Source organism: Pygoscelis adeliae, unplaced genomic scaffold, assembly GCF_000699105.1.
Source record: "Pygoscelis adeliae isolate BGI_AS28 unplaced genomic scaffold, ASM69910v1 Scaffold610, whole genome shotgun sequence".
Classification (NCBI taxonomy): domain Eukaryota; kingdom Metazoa; phylum Chordata; class Aves; order Sphenisciformes; family Spheniscidae; genus Pygoscelis; species Pygoscelis adeliae.
Window position 1 is genome coordinate 535,898 of NW_008824008.1, and position 19,664 is coordinate 555,561.

The 19,664-nt window shown below is 40.0% G+C and overlaps 1 protein-coding gene across 1 annotated transcript in view; it reads left to right on the forward strand.

Annotated features, from left to right (window-relative positions):
- The window catches only part of ARHGAP24 (Rho GTPase activating protein 24), a 93,138-nt gene that overhangs the window by 32,472 nt on the left and 41,002 nt on the right, over window positions 1-19,664 (forward strand). The gene's annotated exons all lie outside the window — the stretch shown is intronic.

The following is a 19,664-nucleotide window of genomic DNA, read 5'->3' on the forward strand; positions in this document are numbered from 1 at the left end:
TTACTGAAGTCCAGGTAGACCACATCCACAGCCTTTCCCTCCTCCACTAGGTGGGTCACCTGGTCACAAAAGGAGATCAGGTTGGTCAGGCAGGACCTGCCTTTCATGAACCCGTGCTGGCTGGGTCTGATCCCCTGTTTGTTCCGCAGAATATGTTGCACCCGTATCCACTAAAAATTCAACTTTATCATCTCCCAGCTTAATTATAACCAGATGCTCAGCTGGGTTCCCCTCCAGTCTTCTTCAGTCGTCTAAGGTCATCATCCTTGCCGCTTCTCGTCGACCTGTTCTCAGTTGAGGACAGTCTCTTTTCCAATGTCCATCTTCCCTGCAATATACACATTGATTTACGCCTAGAGGTGCATTAAGTCCTCGATTACCAAAGTTTCTAAAACCTCCTCAGCTCCCTCAGCACTCTCGGGTGGATCCCATCCGGCCCCATAGACTTGTGAGCATCCAGGTGGCGTAGTAGGTCATTGACCGCTTCCTCTTGGATTATGGGGGGTTCATCCTGCTCGCCATCCCTGTCTTCCAGCTCAGGGGGCCGAGTACCCTGAGGATAACTGGTCTGCCTGTTAAAGACTGAGGCAAAGAAGGCATTAAGTACCTCAGCCTTTTCCTCATCCTCAGTGACAATGTTCCCCCCCTGCATCCAATAAATTACAACATTACAATGAATGTAATGGCTCATGATCATTTCTGGTCCGGCATGGATGGGTCCCAGTCCTGGCAATCTCAGGTGGATCCACATAGGGAAGCATTTGATGAGGGGGAAAAAAAAAAGTAGGGAGAAAATAAAGAGTTAAATAGGAGGTGAAATGAGTTACAACATTACAATGAATGTAATGGCTCATGATCATTTCTGGTCCGGCATGGATGGGTCCCAGTCCTGGCAATCTCAGGTGGATCCACATAGGGAAGCATTTGATGAGGGGGAAAAAAAAAAGTAGGGAGAAAATAAAGAGTTAAATAGGAGGTGAAATGAGAGTCTGATTATGTTTATCTGCTACTAGATTAACATTGTTGATAAGCCCTAGCTGTTTTCTTAGCTTCTTATTGAAGTGTTAATTGGTCAGTCTTTTTTTTAACTATCTGCAAACTGAACTGTAGCAAGTTAGTTGGTATTTCATGAATATTTTGTCTTCTACTCTATCACTGTGTATGTAAATGCTGAGTTAAAACAAGTTTGAGTATCTGTGCTTTATTTTCTCATCATCTAGCATTCCTTGGCAGAGGCTTAGGACTCTCTGTGCTGTAAACCGAGTCAGCCCTTTGCTTGCAGCAAAGGACTGCAAACAAGGACAGAGCCATGTGCTAGCTAACATGAAAGCTGAGACCACGGAACTGTGCCGGAGTAGAGACTTGATAGTTCCAGGGGAGAGCCCCAAGCTTACCGTTCTTCCAAGCTGTGTGTCAGGATGCCTTGTAGCCATATCACCAAAGGAACCTTCTCATGCCTGGTCACTTGATGTCTATGGAAAATAAATGGGAAAAAAAAAAGTGCCCTTGAGAATGCATCTTCTCCAACAAGTTGTTTGGATTCAAAGAACTAATTATTTTGTGTTGTAGCTAAAAATCTCTTCTAAACATGGCGATATTGTCTCCCATTTTAGCTAAGAGTTTGATTTCTTTTGTGAGGACTTAGGCTTCAAGAGCACCATGCGGTAGGAGACTTCTCCTTATTTCTGGAAATCTTTGCTTTGGAAGCCTCAAGTTTTGATGCCTAAATGGGTCACCCCACAAACAGGGTTCCATTCCTATCCACCCATTCATGTGTAAATAAAGACTTTCTTTTTATCACTGCACACTGGAGCAGAGCTGTTGGACATCATACCTGAGTCTTGCTGAGAAGCAGTTACTGACAGAACTAACCTTTCAGTAGCCCAGCCTCTGTGGCGACAAATCTCTCTCCCAGACCTAGGAGCATGGTGTATATTTTAATACAGTCATGGAAGTTGCCCTAGAAGGTTGAGAGCAGAGATCTGTGAGCTTAGTTACATGGCTAAGCAAAATCTATATTAGGGAGAAAAGCTATTAAACTGCAGAAATCTTATTAGCAGTCCTGAATGGTAGACTTTGCTATTAGTTTTTTAAATTGCAATCTTGGTGCGTTTGAGTTTATCAGAGTATATTTAAGGCTTTCTTGTGAGAATTATGCCTACATGGTAAGAATGCATAGTGACATTTAGTTTAATTATAGTGATTCATTACCTCTAGATTTGTTTACCACTCTAATTGTATCATTATATTTCCACCATCGTTTTGAATTAACCTATATTCTCCCCTCAGATCCTGCTGCCTTTTTCACTTTCTCTTCCATGGGATGTTGTCTCATTTATATTATCAGCATTTAAACAGAGTGTTTCATCTCAAAATAATGAGCAGAGTAAGGCACAAGGCATTTGTCCCCATTTTGCTACCAGAGTATCTGAAGCTCAGGAAAATGGCACGACTTCTCTGAGATTCCTGGGTAAGTCAGTAGCAAAGAGCTATGTGACTGTGGAAAATGAGAGGTTGTTCTCTCTCCTCCTGTGCCCGACTATTGGAAAATTTATGTGGCGATTCAGGCATACAAAGCATTACTACTACAATAACTGGCTAGTGGAGAAAAGGACCAACCCGGTCACTGGCGTACAGGGCTGGATCTGTGGGCCTTTGGGACTGTGTTAATCCATTTGTTGATCTGTCAGCATACTGTCGGCTGGAACAGAAGTTATTTCTGTAGTAGTCCATCCCCCTAAGAAGGAAGGCTTGCAGATTACTGCTGCCAGATGCCTTTGAAGGCATTGATAGCTAATCCTTCATTAGAGGAGAAATCATCAAGTTCTTTTGTGTAAATTAAGTTTATTTACTCTGTGTATACCAGTTATAGAACAGATGAACCTGAATATCAAACAGGCCATTTCCCCTCTCAGAAGTCTCTATTCAAGGGCTAAAACCTAATTCTCTGGGAGTGATTCTGCATGAAAAGTGAGTCTAGTCAGAGACTGTAGAGAGAGAGAAATTGTGGCAGAAAAAAAACTCCCCTGCCACAGCTGACTCGGGCAGAAACTCCATCCTACAACAGGGCAGTGCAGCATTTCTCACAGGCTGACTAGCACGTATACATGAAGGACTTTTTCTTAAGTGTTGTCCCTGAAGTGTCACGTAGGTTTACCCAGGTGAGATTTGACTTGGTTCACTTAGGTGTGGCTAGCATCCTGGCCACAGCCAGCACAGATCTCAGTGCAGCCTGGTTCTTGTATTATGTACCCTGCTTCCCAGGAGGGGATTTTTAGCCTGGTTTGAGTTGCTTCCTCCCATTGCCAGGTCACTTCTTTCTCCACCTGTGGGTACTGTAGCAGCTCCGGATGGATAAGCTGTGGAGTAATGCGGCTTCTTGTCTTTTTAGCAGGGTGTCCTTTGGTCATTCAGCTCAATTCTCATGCCATTCATTTTGAACAACTCTTTTCTGCTCAAAAAACCCCCAGCTACTGGGCAGTCAAGTAGTATTCTCTCCTCTTCAGTGCTGTGTAGTCACAGAGTAATTTGTAATGCTGGGCATCAGCTGACATTGTATTTAATATGTAAGGAACATGGTGAGATTAACTGAATATTGACCATCTGTCCATAGCAAGAAGATCTCTTATACAGATCTGCAAAAATTAAGTTGGATCTGCAAAAATTAAGTTGTAGTCAGTTTTAGTATCTTTCCCTGTTTAATTAGCCATAATCAACTTGGGTTTTTCTTTTCTTTGTGAGACTTTATTACAGAATAGAGTTACTGTGTAGTTCTTCTGGGAATATTTGTGCTTACAACTTCAAAATGTAGCGTGTGATGAAAACTGTATTCCTGTTCACCTTGTTATCAATAAATGTTTTTACAGTAGAATAGTCACAGAAAGAAGCACAGAGAGAACAGTTCCAGGGAATTTGCTTAAAAACCTGAACATTCAAAGTGACTTTGTATCCAATTTATTTTCCTGATAGTTCAGAAAAAAAAAGAAAGAGTGCTTGCAAAGGAAGCATAGCCCTAGAGATTAGATCATGCTGCTTTTTCCAGAGCTGTACAACAGATATTTTTTCTGTAAAGCTTTGAACAAATTATTTACCTTTTAGGTACTTTTATTATTTTATTCATAATTTAAAGATGCTGTATCTCTAAGCATAGAGATGTTTTGAAGATGAATTCTTTGAAAGGAAGTGAAAATTGCGCTGCAAGTGCAACACATGGTTGGGTCTCATCTAAACATCATCTTTCAAGTATTTTAATTTGCTCTCTTTCATTTTTCATTTTGAAAACCTAAGCAGACACTGGTATGTAGGAAAGCACTTCTGCATCTCTTGGCACTGGCCGAGGAGCCCTTCAGAGAAGGGTTCGATGAGACTGGTTGCACTTGATCTGCATGTAGGAGCAGGGGGACCCCCAAACTGCAGTCATTCCCACAGACTGCTCTAAGGCCGCTGTACCGCCTGCCTTTGTTGGCTTTGGGATAGCTAGCAAACTTACAATTTAGCTCTGTGTGAGTGTGTAAAACAATGCTAAACTGAATGTTTCATTTTGGAGGGAAAACTGCAAGGGAGGAAACTATTTCAAACTGGGGGCTAATCGTGTTGTGTCTGATAGATTGACCACAGCATCCAGTAAAGTCTGAGGCTGTTCTGTGGCACATGGGAGAAGCTACTTGGCTTTTGTTATGATAGGGAACTTCTCTTTGTCTGGCAGCTGCTGGCTATACCATAAAATACTTGGAGAAATAATTTTTAAGTACTGTGTCAGGCTTACCTGGGATTTCTACTGAGCTCTTGGGAGCACAGCTGTGCCCCTACATTGGGTGTGTCACTTAAAAACACCCTGCTCTTGAGGGCACCCTCCCTCTCTCCCCATGGTGAGTGCCTCGGCACACTTCAGAAGCGCTCAGCAGTTCAGCTTGGATAAGCATCAGAGAGTTTGTGTCCCTATCAGAAAACTTAATTTCTAGAAATTACGTGGGAAATCTTACAAGAGCCGGCTCTCTCACAAGCTTTCTGATACTTGCCAGTTCAAGCTGTGCCACTGATACTGAGTGTCTTTCTAAGATACGAGAGTCACCCTTCCAAAAAATCGCTCAGGTTTTGGCAACTTCCATGCACAGCATGATATGGGATCCGGCAGTTCCCACTATATTTGGAGTAGGAGGTCTTGGTGATGAATTTAGTCATCTTAGTGGCAAATACTTATCTCTTACCGAGTTCTACCTGTCGTGGTTTAACCCCAGTTGGCAACTAAGCACCACACTATCTTATCATATAATTTTTATTCCTGTTCTTATATCTTCTGCAATATATGCTGCATTGTTTAGGGACAGTTGCTTGCTCTGTCTGTCTTCAGCACACATAGCAAAAAAATATTCCATACCCTCCATATGGAAATAACTTCCTTAGTGAATAGTAACCTGTCAGTGAATGAGTAATGCTTTTATTGAATTTATACACTTAGTCTAAGCATAAGACAGAATTTTAAAGAATCCATCAGAAGAACATAACTCACTATTCAATAATTTTGTAGCTTTCAACATAGCTAGAGAATCTTGTTAATCTTCAGTGAAATCTTTTTGGCTAACTTCCAACTAACATTAGCACACTCTCCTATTATTCTGTGAGGACATCAGAAAGTTGCACCAACTTCTATACAGAGGCCTCAGTTTACAGTGCATGTGGTGGTTATGAACAGTAAATTTTTCAAAGGAACCGATGGCAGTTAAATGCCTGTATCCTCTTTTGTCAGCAGCAGATATTTGCATGTCATCGTTAGGTCCTTATCCCAAGCTTATAACTTTTTCCTGGTTCAGGCTCTGTGCTTCTTGAGAGGGTCAGTGATTACTTGAAGGATAGATGCTGTCTCTTCAATATTAGCCAGTGTCTGCTGGGTGCGTGGCTTTGTTGGTTAATACATTGCTGGTGTCCAGGTTGTCACTGATGGATTTTTGTCACCTTTCCCATTGTCAGAGTTTGAATCCTTCCACCAATGTACAGAAATCTGCCAAAAATCATGTGCCAAAATCAGAAATGCCTACTAGTTACCTCTCATGTTTGTCATGCACTGTCATGACTTTATCATATGAAGTTTTTCTTTCTTTCCTAGTAGGAAAAGCAAAATTAAGCAAAATTTCAGCTTAATTACAGATTATTTACTTTGTACATTTACTGATATTTCATAACAAGTAAATGGTTTGTAGATACTTCAGGGATATGTTTTCAACCACCAGCCATTTAGGAAATGCTAATATTTCTTTGAGTCCTCACGATCATATACCTGTGCATGTCTAAAAGTTGGTATGCAGTCCAGAACAGCCCAGGGAACAAGGTGCTAACAGTCGCATGTAGAAATGGACCCTTAAAGCATGCGTGTGCACACACAGACACACATGCACATCCATGAACTTGTAAAGAAAGCCAAGGCGAGTGTGCCTGCACGAACGGCTCAGAAGAGAAGTGATACCTCCACAGCGTGATTCATCTCATCCTAGAAGAAGCTCCAAAGATAGCTCAGATGAATCACCCTCTGGCAGTTCTTCCTTGCTATAAAAAGAGTGTACTGTGAGTAGTTCAGATTTAACGAACCAACTGCTTTCTTAAAGGATCATAGGAGCACATCTGTGAGTTGTTCTCAGATGGAATGAGGATCTGGGGGCAAAACCACTGGTATGAGGAGGTGAAGCTCCATTGGTTCACAATGGCCCTGAAACCACTTAAGCCTATGACTAGCTGAGCCTAAAATCTTTGATAGGCTCTCTCTGACTAGCCCAGTGATGTACTTGTGAGTGAGAAGATAAAAGAAACAATAAACAATTTTCCTTGAAGCTAAACAGCTACTGTTGGAGTTATGCATAATATTATCTGCCCCGCCATGTCTTGCCTGATGGAGGGCATTGATGTCTGCTGTTTCCTCGTTCATACAGATGGCATCAGTCCTCAAGTGTTGTTTAATTTCTTGGGACTAAAGGATTCCTGGTACTTCTCCTAAGAAGGAGGAGAAGTGTGGGAGGAGAACCCACAATGAGCGTTTCCCATGTTGTACATGCTGCTGCCAAACAGTTTTTGAGTTTGTTATGCGTGTCAGGGTTTCTGTGGATTTCTTCTGTGTGGGAAGTTGACCGAGTGTAAGCGTAGGGGGAAGGAGGGGCCATCTTCACCTGTCAGAGACAGGTTTGTGGCTGGCAGGAGTCTCCCCTCGTCAGTGGTCCTCTTCCAGTGTTTCAATAAAATGGCAAGTAGACACAAGACAATCTTTTCTTTGTACAAGATCTATTTTGTGAAAATGTATATATATTATCCATTCTACATTTTTTCTGTACCGTGAACCAAATTAGCATTTCATCCCATATAATAGCCTTTAAAAAGCAATACTTCAAAATATATTGGGTTTCTCCTTACAAGTACTTTCTGTTAGTGTGCACTGCCAGAAATGAGACCCAAGTGATCTTTGTCTGAAAAAGACATCCTGTGGTATATAGGCTCCAGCTGTCAAGGCGAAAGTATAGACCTACCCAAATTAGAAGTAAATGCACTCTGGGATCATTCTGTGCTCTTGAATGAGAAGGGGAAATGTGGACCATATTATCAACATGTGTCTGTCTGTGGCATATATATAACAAAACAAAGCTGAAATGAGGTTTCTGCTCATTTTTATCTTGATCTGCTCTATTGCAAGGTGTGGAGATTTACAGAACACTAGGCACTGTTTGTGCTCTGCAGGTAACTGGTGTTTGGTGGCTCTTTCTTGAGGAAAGCTGCACTTGAATTAGAAATTTCAGAGACATTTAAAGGATTGGAGAGTTGAGCTGATAATTCACTAAGTGGCACGCTTCTGTCTGAGTTAATATTGAACTGATATCCCAAAATGGTGCTAAGAGGCACAATGTTCCTGGAGATGGTTGATTACAGATGAGCTGTGTAACAAATGTCCTGAACTGATGACTAAAATCTCCTGCTACTTTAGATAAGCAAGATCGTCTTATGCTGAGACTTAATTCTGTATTAGGTAATTGTCTTCTGCATATGTCAATTAGCCCACATGTTTTATTGAATAACTTGTTCTTGATTTATTTTCTAGATTGCTAAAACATGACTTTGCATTATTAAACGAGTGATGTTACAATGAAATGATGTATATGCATAATACATGCTTGCTCAGGATATTTGCATCCTTTTGGTTTTGTTATCTATGCCACAGAGAGCTATTATTTTTATCTGTGATCAAATTTGAAGTCAGATATGAGCTGAAATAACTGGTTGCTCTCTGGAGAAACAAGGTGTAATTCAGTGCAGACTGGAAAGCACCATGTCCAGAAGTTGGGAGAGTATGGTCAGTTCCTGCTGGAGAAGGGAAACTGCTTTTCCTGGAAGCTGTTGGAAACAGTATCTTTTTTGTCCGTTTACAAAATAATCGTCTGTAAAATTAAAAGAAATACAACATTTTCTGTGTTCGGCAGATCAGTTTTGTTACCTGAGAATTAATAAACAATAGCATTGTCTGCTTGTCTGTATGTAGCAATGGCCATAGGCCACTGTATGAGACAGAATTTCAAAGACTGGCTCAAGTTATGGCTTAGCCACAATTCACTGTCCTGGAATACCGGAATGTTACCTCCTGATCAAAGGCTGGCCTCTTTCTAAAGAAATATCACAAGAATTTAGCTGTTCAACTTTGGTTTTGTACTGAGTGAATTCCCCCCCTTGTGTTGTGCACACAAGAGCATGTTTAGACGTATAAAAGAGCATCTCAATTTGTACCTGCTGCAGGCTCAGGATATTCCATATTCATGAGGAACAGAGAGCTTAATGAGTAGATGCTGACAGCTGAAGTGAACACGTGCTTTGAATGTTGTTCTTGTTAGACGCCGAGGACAACCTAGGTCTGGCATCTTGGCATGCTGGCTTTGCAGCCTAAAGTTCACATGCCAATGTCTATAGGTAAGTCCTCCCAGTCCCTGGGTGCATTTACGCTTGAAGACTTCCATTCAGGTATTGGTCCTTCCTTACTTAAAATCATCAGAAGTTTTAATTTCCTGCTAGGTCAAATGCCATACAAATATGTGCTGTGGAACTGACCTTTCAAAACAATCCATTTCAAGTTGAGTCTTTGCACTTCAGTGCGATTCATGATGTGAGGCTGAAAAGCAAAGAAAGCATTTGGTAGCACAGGGCAGCCATTTCTCCAGCAGCAACAGCTCCAGGATCTTGCTTTTTGCCAAAACAGAGTCCTTGCAGTCAACTTCTTCTAAAGCATCTTTCTACATTGTTGACTGTGTCTAGACCAGCAAATGCATGGGGCTTTTTCTCCTCTCTCCTTAGAAGTAGAGATAGATATATGTTTGCAGAGACTTTCGCTAAAATAAACTTGGAGATCAGCCTAATTTCAAGTAACATGATGGTCATTTTGGATGTCCAACTTGAGACACTTCAAAGAAGGTTCTTATTGTCAAATGACAGGAGCACAGTAATTTATCTTTAAAGTGTGTCACGTAGGACAGAGAAAATAAGTTTGCTATAATAATTTGTATTTATGCTTTTCTCTTAGAATAAATTAGTTACAACAGGTAACAGTGAAGTCATCTACTAAGTCTTGCACCACTACTACTGTTTGACGTTATGTGACCCTCACACTCCTTCCCAACTACATAAATATATTGATTCCCTCTTGGCAAGTCATATGACAAGCCATATTTTTCCACAGATTTTAACTGTTATTGGAAGGGAGCAAGTAAAATAGTAATTTCAAGGGGTTAGAACGTTAAATTTGAGAAATTGTAGACACTGCAGCAATATTCCAACAATCAGATGGCAACCAGTGGGCAGATGAAGCAGTTAAATGTGGAGCCATTTCTGTAGTTCTGCCCTCCCCCATTTCTAACGAATACACATAACAGTATTTGAAAAAGGTTTCAATTGCATAGTGAAGCCTTCCTATTAAAGAGAATAGGTCTTCTCAGTGGAACTCCTCAGTGCTGAGGACATTTGACATCTGATTGATTAACATCTGTTTGCCTGGAGGTCTTTTGCATTCCTCCATAAAATCACCTACCCTATAGGCATAGCATCAAATACAACTCTGTGTAGTCAGCGGCTGGGTAAAACGCTGTGCCACGGAGCTGAGACCTGGCTGCAGCAATCCACTCTTCTCTTAGTTATTGCAATTCAGATGTAGAAACCACATAGCCTGCTGTGAAGGGAGTAGAAAATAAAGCAGTAAAACATTTGAGCTTCACAGGTCATTGAAAAACCCGTGTTCTTCTCTCTGTATTGTTTCTTGTGGGAGGTCACAAGTGAGTTCTGTAAGAATCCAAGTTATAGTTCAGAAAGCAAATCTCTCTTGTCTGTGTCCCCAGGAAACTATTGACCAATGTCAGAAGAACAGGGGAAGAAAACTCACAAAGATGGACTTAGTCTACTTCTTTTGTCCAAAAAAAAAAAAAAAAAAAAAAAAAAAATTTTATATCTTCTGTGTAAAACTTTTAACTAAAAAAGCCACAGTATGTTTTTAATAGCTTATAGCATTAGGCAAGACTCTCTGCTTTATTTTTACTTTCTCTAACTCATAATTTCAGAGGAAAGCTCTTTATGGTTGAAGTTTTGAAAATAGGGCATTGTGATGGCACTGTACATGTACATAGATGAGTGTGGCCTGCAATGTTTTTTTCTCAAACTGGATCAATATTATATATGTCTCAAACCCTAGTAGTAATGAAGGACATAGAAGAGTTGATTTCTTATGGCCAATCTCTGGTTTTTTGTTTATTGATATTTTCCACATCTTCCTACCAAAAAAGCCCGTGTGAGATTCCATTGCAAGAGACAAGGAGGGAGAAGCCTTCTTGAGAAGTGATACTGAGTGTGTCTTGTGGATCCACCAAATTATTTCTCTGCTTCCCTGCACTAAGTGTAATAGTTTGTCAAGACCAGGTAAAATTATAATACATGCTTTGTCAGAATGTTTGCTAAGTTTCATGTTAGTGCCAGAGTGTGCGTTCAGGATATTTGCAGTCAACTGCACTGAAGCAATTTCTTATCTATAAAGGTGTAATTTGCATACTGTAAATCTGACCTTTTTTTTCCCCTGATCCATCTGCTTGAGTTCATCACCGGTCTTCACTATACAGTCAAAAGAATGTGATTTCATCTCAATTAGTATGGCTGGAAAAAAAATGTAGAAAAATATTTTTTTGCTGTTGTGTGGTTTCACAGAACTTCAACATAAATTAGAAAGTGGAATCATTAATGGATGCAGAAAATGTTACCAGCAACTCTGAAAGCAGCTGGAAGTCACAACAATAGAACAGCAAACATGACAGTTCAGACCGCATTTTATATCACAATGCTGACAACATTGAAAAATTCTGGAAAGCTGAAAACTATCAACAGAATAAGATCTGTTATCTGGGAAGCCAGCGATGTGTGCTGCCACTCAGGGGCTGGTGAAGTGTGGAGTTGAGATGGGGTCCACACAGCTTGATGGTCTTTTAATGCAACCTGTAAACAAAATGTTCTGGGTGGTGTACCTTGAGCAACAAGAGAGATGAGATTTTTTTCAAGTGGGAATGGCACTGGGGAAGGGCAAGATACAAAAGTTAACTGTGCTGGCACCAGCATCTTAGTGACAGGGAAGGGTGGGAGGAACAGACTCTACAAAATAGGTACCACTTGAGATCTGTGTCTGAGGATGAGGTGGATAACTGTGAAATCTCTTTGAAGCGTAGCGGAAGTTCAAACTAGGAATAAAGGAGGGACAGCAAAAGTAGGAGAGAGTAAGAATGAGACGTGCCTGAAAAGATTATGTGCTCTGAAAAAATCAGAGCTCTTACATTGTACAAGGGATGATATGAATTCACATCTCTCTCTTCCTCATTAATGACATCTTTCTAACACGGTTATAACTGCTGATGAGCAAGCATCACAGTTTTTTGCTCAGGTATTTAACCAGTAATTATTATGTTAGGAGAAAGACTTGGTAGCTGTGCAATACACAAAATGCTTAAATATGGCACTGATTTTCTGCTTTTATTGTGCAAGAGACTAAACTTACTCTTATAGACAGATGTGCTGCAGTTGTAGCCCTGCAGCACAGAAGAAAGCTACCTGTACAGAGCATTCATTGTGTTACACATGATGAATACATTTCCTGAGCCTGATTTCAGGTATCCAACAGCAGCTGGTTCAGAGTTTCATGAAACCAACTCTTTCTATTGAAAAAGCCCTGCTGTCTTCTAGGCAGTCTGCAAGTGGGGAAACTGTGATAAAGCACAATGCCCACCAGGGAATGTACTTGTGTTAGCAGTCTTTTGCCATTTAGCATTTAAATTAGGCTGCAGCCTTTATGTTGAAAAGGTAATATGCTCAAAAACCAATACACCCTTAGTGCAGAAAACTGCTGTTCAAGACTATTAATGCAAAAGATCAGCTTGGATACTAGCAGCAGAAAATTGTATTTGTACTGAAGTATTTAAAAAGCAGTATCTTCATTATTGACTTGTTTGCAGTTACTTAATTCCCCTCTTTAGGAAAATGTGTTAGTTCTTTGCGAAGAGAGAAATTAAATAGTGCACCTGATATGGTTTGTTAGTAAAACAACAGTGAGTTTGATAACTCTGTATTTCAAAGCTGAGGTTTCTCAGTGGTGGTGCTATTAGTCATTTAAAACACACAGGTGATATAAGCGTATCTTCTGGCCATTTCTGTCTCCTTTCAGAAGACAGAGCAGCATTGAGCCAAACAGTAACAGAGGATATTACAGGACAGTCCTGGGTAAAAGAATTGAAATTGTAATTTGTGTATCTTCCTCAACACAGTCTATTACCTGTCATCAAGGCCTTAGAGGTAATGCAAGAATGTAGTGGAAGTAAAAATAATGAACTGGGTCTGCTACCTGCTCTGGTTTTAACAGAACAGAGGGTATTTTTCAAGTTTTATGGAAGACCTTTTGAAAATGCTTAGGAGTTAAATTCTAATGGTAGCCACTCGTGTTGTAACATCCAGCCATCTAGATGGATTTATCTGTCTAAACATCTGTGGAAAACCAGCCAACATATTATTTCACCTAATATTGTTAAGAGTTTTAAAGTACATAGGAGTTTCCTCTTAATATCTTTATGATCACTGGAATCTGGTTTGCTGTATTATTACATAATAGGGCCAGTGATAAGTTCCTTGTTTCAATTATTGGTATGTCTCAATTGTTTTTTATTTTCATATGTAAGTGAAATGTTTCAGCTTCTTTTTCACCATCTCTTATGATGGGATACTAAGAAATACTACAGTAGTAGCAATGTGTTAATTTATTAGCTTAAGTTTTTTTTCTCGAAACAAGTTTCTGCACTCAGTTTTGTCATGAAGGTCTTCAAAGCACGGATCCTAAAATCTCAGGAATCATCAAATAATAAGCTAAGATACACGATTGCCCAAATCTCTTTGATTTTAAGCTGGACAGTGTTTTTTGTGGATCTGAATGAAATGTGAAGAGTTGACAGGTTGTACGTTCAATTTAGTATCTGGGGAGCTCAGTGCAAGATAAAACAATTGGGCATTTTAGGAATTGATTGTTTAGCATGCAAGGAGCCTGTAACTTTCTCAGTGCAGCCTAGCTTAGTGCTAGTTTTCTATTTCCCTTGGCTCTTGGGGTTTCCATCACTGATGGCTCTGATAATGTCTCTTAAATAGAGACCTTTCCAGGGTGCTATCTTTTATACTCCAAGTTCAAGCTCTTCCCTCAGTTCATGGACATCTTTCCTCCTTTGTGATATAGACATGTTTTAGACAAGCTGTGCCATGAAAGATGTAAGTAAGTTGAGTATCGTCAGAAAATACAACAATGTTCTGTGTAGTTTCCATGGAGCAGGTCTCTTATGATGAGAAGATACAGCATATATTCTGTAACGATCACTTCAGAAGTAATGCTGGAGCTCCTGTAAATACAAAGTATTTGTCTCTGATAATCAAACAGCGTGGGTTGTTCTTTTTGACATGAGTTTTTGCATGATCATTAAGAACTTGGTTCTCCAGACTACCTTAATTTTGTGGTAAAAGAAAAAGGTGGCAGTGACTTGAACTTAGGCTGTGTACTCCTTTTTTCATCCTAGTTGAACTAAGAGCGTGCTGTAAATTCTTGGTAAAGTTTTACACAGTCAGGAAGAGCAGGAGCAATACCAGGCATATGCAGAATAAAGAAGCTTTTAAGAATTATAAACAAACAAAATAACAGAAAAACCAAACCCCACCCCGCCGCCCAGCTCTTGTCTGCAGGTTCTGTGTTATACCTGCATCATCAGAAATAAGTCCTCAGCTGATATGCAGAAATTCATTGCCCCTACTTTCTCGCCACCAACACATCTGTAAGAACATATGCTTGGCTGCTTAGCAAGCGGTATGCACAGTTCAAATATGTTGCAAGTTTCAAGTAGCTGTGTCTCTTTCTGTTCTTTGAATTGGTCATGTGATATGCAGCAGCCTTCAACACAGATTCTCACTTGCTATGAAGAAAGGTTTCTCAATGAATCCCAGAGCCAAGACGACATTAAAATCTCATTAAAATACAACTGCATCCCGGAGCTTAGCTCCTTCATTTTGCTTTGCAAATTTCAACCTGTGTTCTGACCAAACTTTTTGCAGTTAGGTTTTTCCACTGGCCCAGTTGGAATGAACATAATAGGTTTTAGTGCACAAACTGGTGTAACAGTTTGAGGGCAATTTGAAGGCCAAATTGTCCCATATCACCTCAATCACCCGAATCATCCTTGAAAGACACCTATGCGTGGTTTTCAGCAGACTCAGGATGCGCAGGGTTTCATGAGCACAGGTGGTGGCCAGCAGAAGAGTTCTTATGTTACATTAAAGTTGGGCATAATTATAAGATTTAACAGCTATGCTAGAGTTTCTTGACTCACTTGAGGATAGATGGATGCTGTAGTTGCCAGTCAGTATATGAAAGATAGACATGTATGGATTTGAACTTTTAGTAGCTCATGAGTGTGTCAAGTCAGACTTACATGCTTAAATCAGCAGTGGTTAGTGTTGAGTTAATATCAAGGATGGGTAATCACAATTTCTGGTTTGTTCTTAAACAAGGAGTTTCATTAGGGGAAAAAAAAGGAGAATAAGGTTGTTCATCTTGGTCTCTGATATTCTGGTATTCTCTACAACTTGCCGAGGTGATTTCTGCTTAGGATTAAAAAGTCTGAATACAAATGCTGTAAAATGAAAGTTGATGAAGGAAATGCAGGTGGGTTTTTCCCAGAGAAATAGATTAAATATGTCACTTAATGTGCAGGTCATTTGCAGCATAGGGGAAAATTCAAGAACACAAAGTATAGTGGAAGAGTCATGAATTCTATCATAATTATTGGTGTTTTGCTTGTGAAGAAATACTAATTGGAGTCCTGATCAGAAATTATAAATTACATAGTCTTATTGTACATCTGAATGGAGAAGAGCATGCCTGCTTCATTGCACATGGGGATGGCACTTACTTCTACATGGGGCTACACTTGGAAGATTTATGCAAAACACAGATGTGTACGCTTCTGAGTTGCAAACAATTTGCATAGAATATCAGTTGTACAAAGATCAGCTCTTCTACCTTAAAGGCTGGTACAACTATGAGGCTTTGGGTGATAAGGAATGTGTGGGAGAAGAGGGCGGCATTCTTCAGTGCATGTATGCAGAAACGTGGTGATGGACAGTAGTAGCTGGAAGAGAATTCCAGACCATATAGCAGTGAGAACTATTTGAGAGACAAGCTAAAAAAATTAAGAAAATAAAGTGAAAACAGGGTGCAGTAGAAAGAAAACAAAGGACTCCTCAGGCAAGATTTTCAAAAATTAATGTCTGAATATCAGCTCCGAAATCTTTTGTAAGTATACGGCTTGACTTTTTTGTGAGGTGATGAGTAGCCAGCAGTTCCTATTTGAATACCATATGGAGGTGCATTTAGTGTATTCATCTGAAACTTTAGAAGGCTAAAATTTTACTATTTAGCATTTTCCTGAGAGATTAAAAATTCAGGAAACAAATGTGAAGCATCCAAGCAGGAGGATGTTTCTAAAGAAAACCCAGGGGGTTCAGTTGTAATGACAATCTGCCTTTCACCATTTTTCAGTTCCGAAGCTGAGAGCAAGGGTTTCAGAAATTGTGGCTAGGAGAAATGCACAAGGGAGTAGGGAACCGTTTCAATTCGAAATTGGCCCCCAATTCTTTTTTGTTGGAATGTGAATATTCTTTTGGGGTTGGCCATGACATTCTCAGCTCAGAAAAATCATATTAATCCTAGGTTTTTATGTTCCTCCTGGGAGAAAATTCTCTTTTAAATGGTTGTTAGGAATTTAATCCCTTCGCATTCCATTCTCAAGAATGCCGGAACTACTGTTTGCGAGAAATCCCAGATGCTTTTAAAAGGACAAGGAAATATTTCATTCGGAGTTCTGCCTGGGTACCTTCAGGTAAGAGAAAGGTGTTGGGTTAGACAGGAAGAGACTACAAAAAAAACCCACCTTGCACGACTCCCCCACCCCGCCCCCGCAGCCGAATGCAAAATGCCTGTGCATTCACATTTAACTGATGGACGACAAAAAGCAGGAGAGCTGTTGAGCCTGGTATTTCAGGAAACAATCACCCTTACATTCAGTCACCGCCTCTTCGTGGTTTTCCGAGTGTGTGGTGTGGTGCTGCATGAGCAAGCGCAGGCTGTTCCCTTTCTTTTCCCCCGCGGAGTGGATCCCTGCAGGAATTGGCCTCTCCGTATTTTAATTGTTTTTTTTCCGGTTGCTGGCAAGAGTTCTTAAAATGCCTCGCCTCGCTTGTATCAAAGCGGCGCTGTCTCGGTGCACAAAGCTGCGCCCAGCATGGGGCTGAGTGGTCACAGGCTGTCCTGATCAGGAAGCGCAGCAGCAGTCTGTATTTACTGGTTACTGAGCCCCCGAAGGAGGCAGGAAGGAGCACTTGGGAACCTGCAAGTCATTGCTAGTGCCAAAGAGGGCAGGAGGAGAAATCTGACCTGTTCAAAGTGGAAGATTCATCATGGTATTGTGCTGTTTCACTGCTTCCACTCCAAATGGATGTTATGGATAGACTTCTTCAATAAATAAGAATTCATTTCTGATGCTGCCAAGAAAATAAAACAGATTAGGGCTTGGTTAGGGCTGCAGGAATAAAAATATGTGAAACTACGTTGTAGTTTTGAGAAACAGTATAGATCCAATTACTTTCGGCCGTTACCACAGGCTGGAAGAAACAGGATATACACATCAGTTGTGTAAACAGCAGCTTTTCATCTTGAATATGCCAGAGTCAACTTCTTTGGCCAGGTAGACTGGCTTCTGCTCCTTCCAGGTCCTGTGACACCTGCAAAGTAACAAGGGGAAAAGATGAAAAAAAAAAAAAAAGCAGGTTTTATATTCCAGCCCCTTGAGTTGGCTATTCACAAACAGGCCGCAACACACAGGATTAGCCATTTCTCGTACTTGGACTGCAAATGCAGGAAAGGAAATTTGAGAAGGCGTAATCTGGAGCTATACAACAATACAGGTAAAATACATGATGATTTGCATGCCCACAGAAAAGGAATAAGAATGCATTCACATCTGTAATGGACTTCATGCTGAGCACCATTTTCAAGTTGACGTACTTAATGTCAGTATCTATGGTATGAATAGATGTATGATTTTTTGAGATTGTGATCTACTCATGCTTCATTATAACAATAATATTATAAGGGAAAAAAAAGTAAAGATTCTAAACAGCGTCTTTCAGAAGTGTCCTGCGGATCTACTGAAGATTTCCAGAAAGGTCCTTCTAATTCTATTTCTGTTTATCTGATATTACTTATCTGAGATGGCTCTTTCCTAATCATGGTCATTTCTTCTTGTCTGTCCCCCTGATCTTGTTGATTTTGTATTTAAAATATAGTCCCGCTAAAAAAAAATAAATCCAGTATTAAACATAACATAAAGTAGTAAAACATAAATCCAACATGTGCTGTTGTATCCCCAAAAATCTTTTAGTGAGGCTTCAGTTCTTGAATAATAACTAAATTAATGCACAGGTAGAAGAACCCTGCAAGATCCAATATTGTGGTGTGAAAGAAAGGAGTTGAATTACAAATTACATCCAGAATTGCTATAAAATGGTGAAGCTCCTTTTGTTAGGAGAGCTTCGCTTTCTCATACCAAAAGATAATGTAACCAAACCTTATGTTTTCCTTCTCTGCAAAATTAAACACAGATTAATTGTGTATTAGCTGAGTGGGTGTTTACCTGAGTTAGTTGTTTAGAGTACTGCTCTGGAATCCACACTGTAAGTGAACTATCTAGACTTCTAGGATTAATCCAGTTCTTCTGGAGAACAGCCTCCAATTTGTCATAATATGATAACTGAGTAAATCTCACATAATCTGCTGAATTTAAATATGCAGGCTATTAAAAGAATATGGAGCGATCTGACAGACACCTGAGAGGAGGACCATCTTCTGTGTTTTCTCTTTAGTAAGAAAATCAGGTCACCTCCTATTTTATTCCTGGATCTGATATGTATTTTCGGTGAATGCATCTTTTTGTTCTTTTTGTATGGCACCTTACAAGATCCTGGTCCATTAAAAAAAAAAAAAAAAGAAGCTACAGTACAACATGATAGTATAAATAAATTTTTTCAGTTTTTATCAGCCACAAAAAGGGCGCAACTGTGTTGCATGCTTTTTCTCTATACTATATTACTATTATATTTAGTAGCTGTGACAATATATTGAGGCTTTCTGTTTTATCTTTATTTTGGGGTCTTTTCAGGATGAGAACTCTAGATGACATGTAAAATGTGCCAGTTTAAGTAGACTGTAGACAGTATCATGTCTACTCTTTGTGCTTGAGTGAGAGAGATCTGTCCTCGTTCTGGTCAAGATGGCTATGCAAAAGAGAGAGATGGGGAGTAAATTTCCAGGGCCTGACTATGTGCTTTGCTGGGCAGGGCTGATGTGGAGTGCTACCATTTGGGATGCTAATGCTTCCCGCTCCCCATATCTTCATCTTCCACTTCCTGAAAGGTAAAAATGACAGAACATAGCATAGAAGTAAGACCCATGTTTTGTACCAATTCTTATGCTAGTCACTGAAAAGATTCCCAAAAAATACAACGCAGTTTAGCTCATGCTGGTATTTCTCTAGTGTTGGCACTTAAAATAGGTTCATTCCTACCTTTTAACTATGCCTTAGAAAAAAAGTAGTGTTCTTCAGACTTTTAAACTGTGGTATAGTCTAAAATGTATTGTACTTCAGGTTGTTGCATTACTACTTTGGATGCGTTTTTGGGGAACATATGGTACATGAATGGCTGTACTTTGACTGTAGAAAACCAGAGTCTCTCTTTACCTCCAAGTTCAAATGTAAGTTTTGAATAATGGTGTAAGCCTTAAGAATAAGTCTTCAGTAGAATCTGCTCGTGTCTGGGAAAATCTGGCTTTTGCGTTCGCCAAGTTTCAGTTAAGTCCCTTTTACAGTTGTGTGTCCTAATTCTGTAAAGTGTGGACAATACAAGTATGCTCATTCAGAACGGTTGTGCTAGGAAGTCGTGGTTGGATTTTCTAGCCCTTAAGAAATTTCTCTTTAGAAACCTAGCTCTTCCAATGCCCGGCACGGAGCAGGCAACCCTCAGAAGACCTCCCAGGAGCA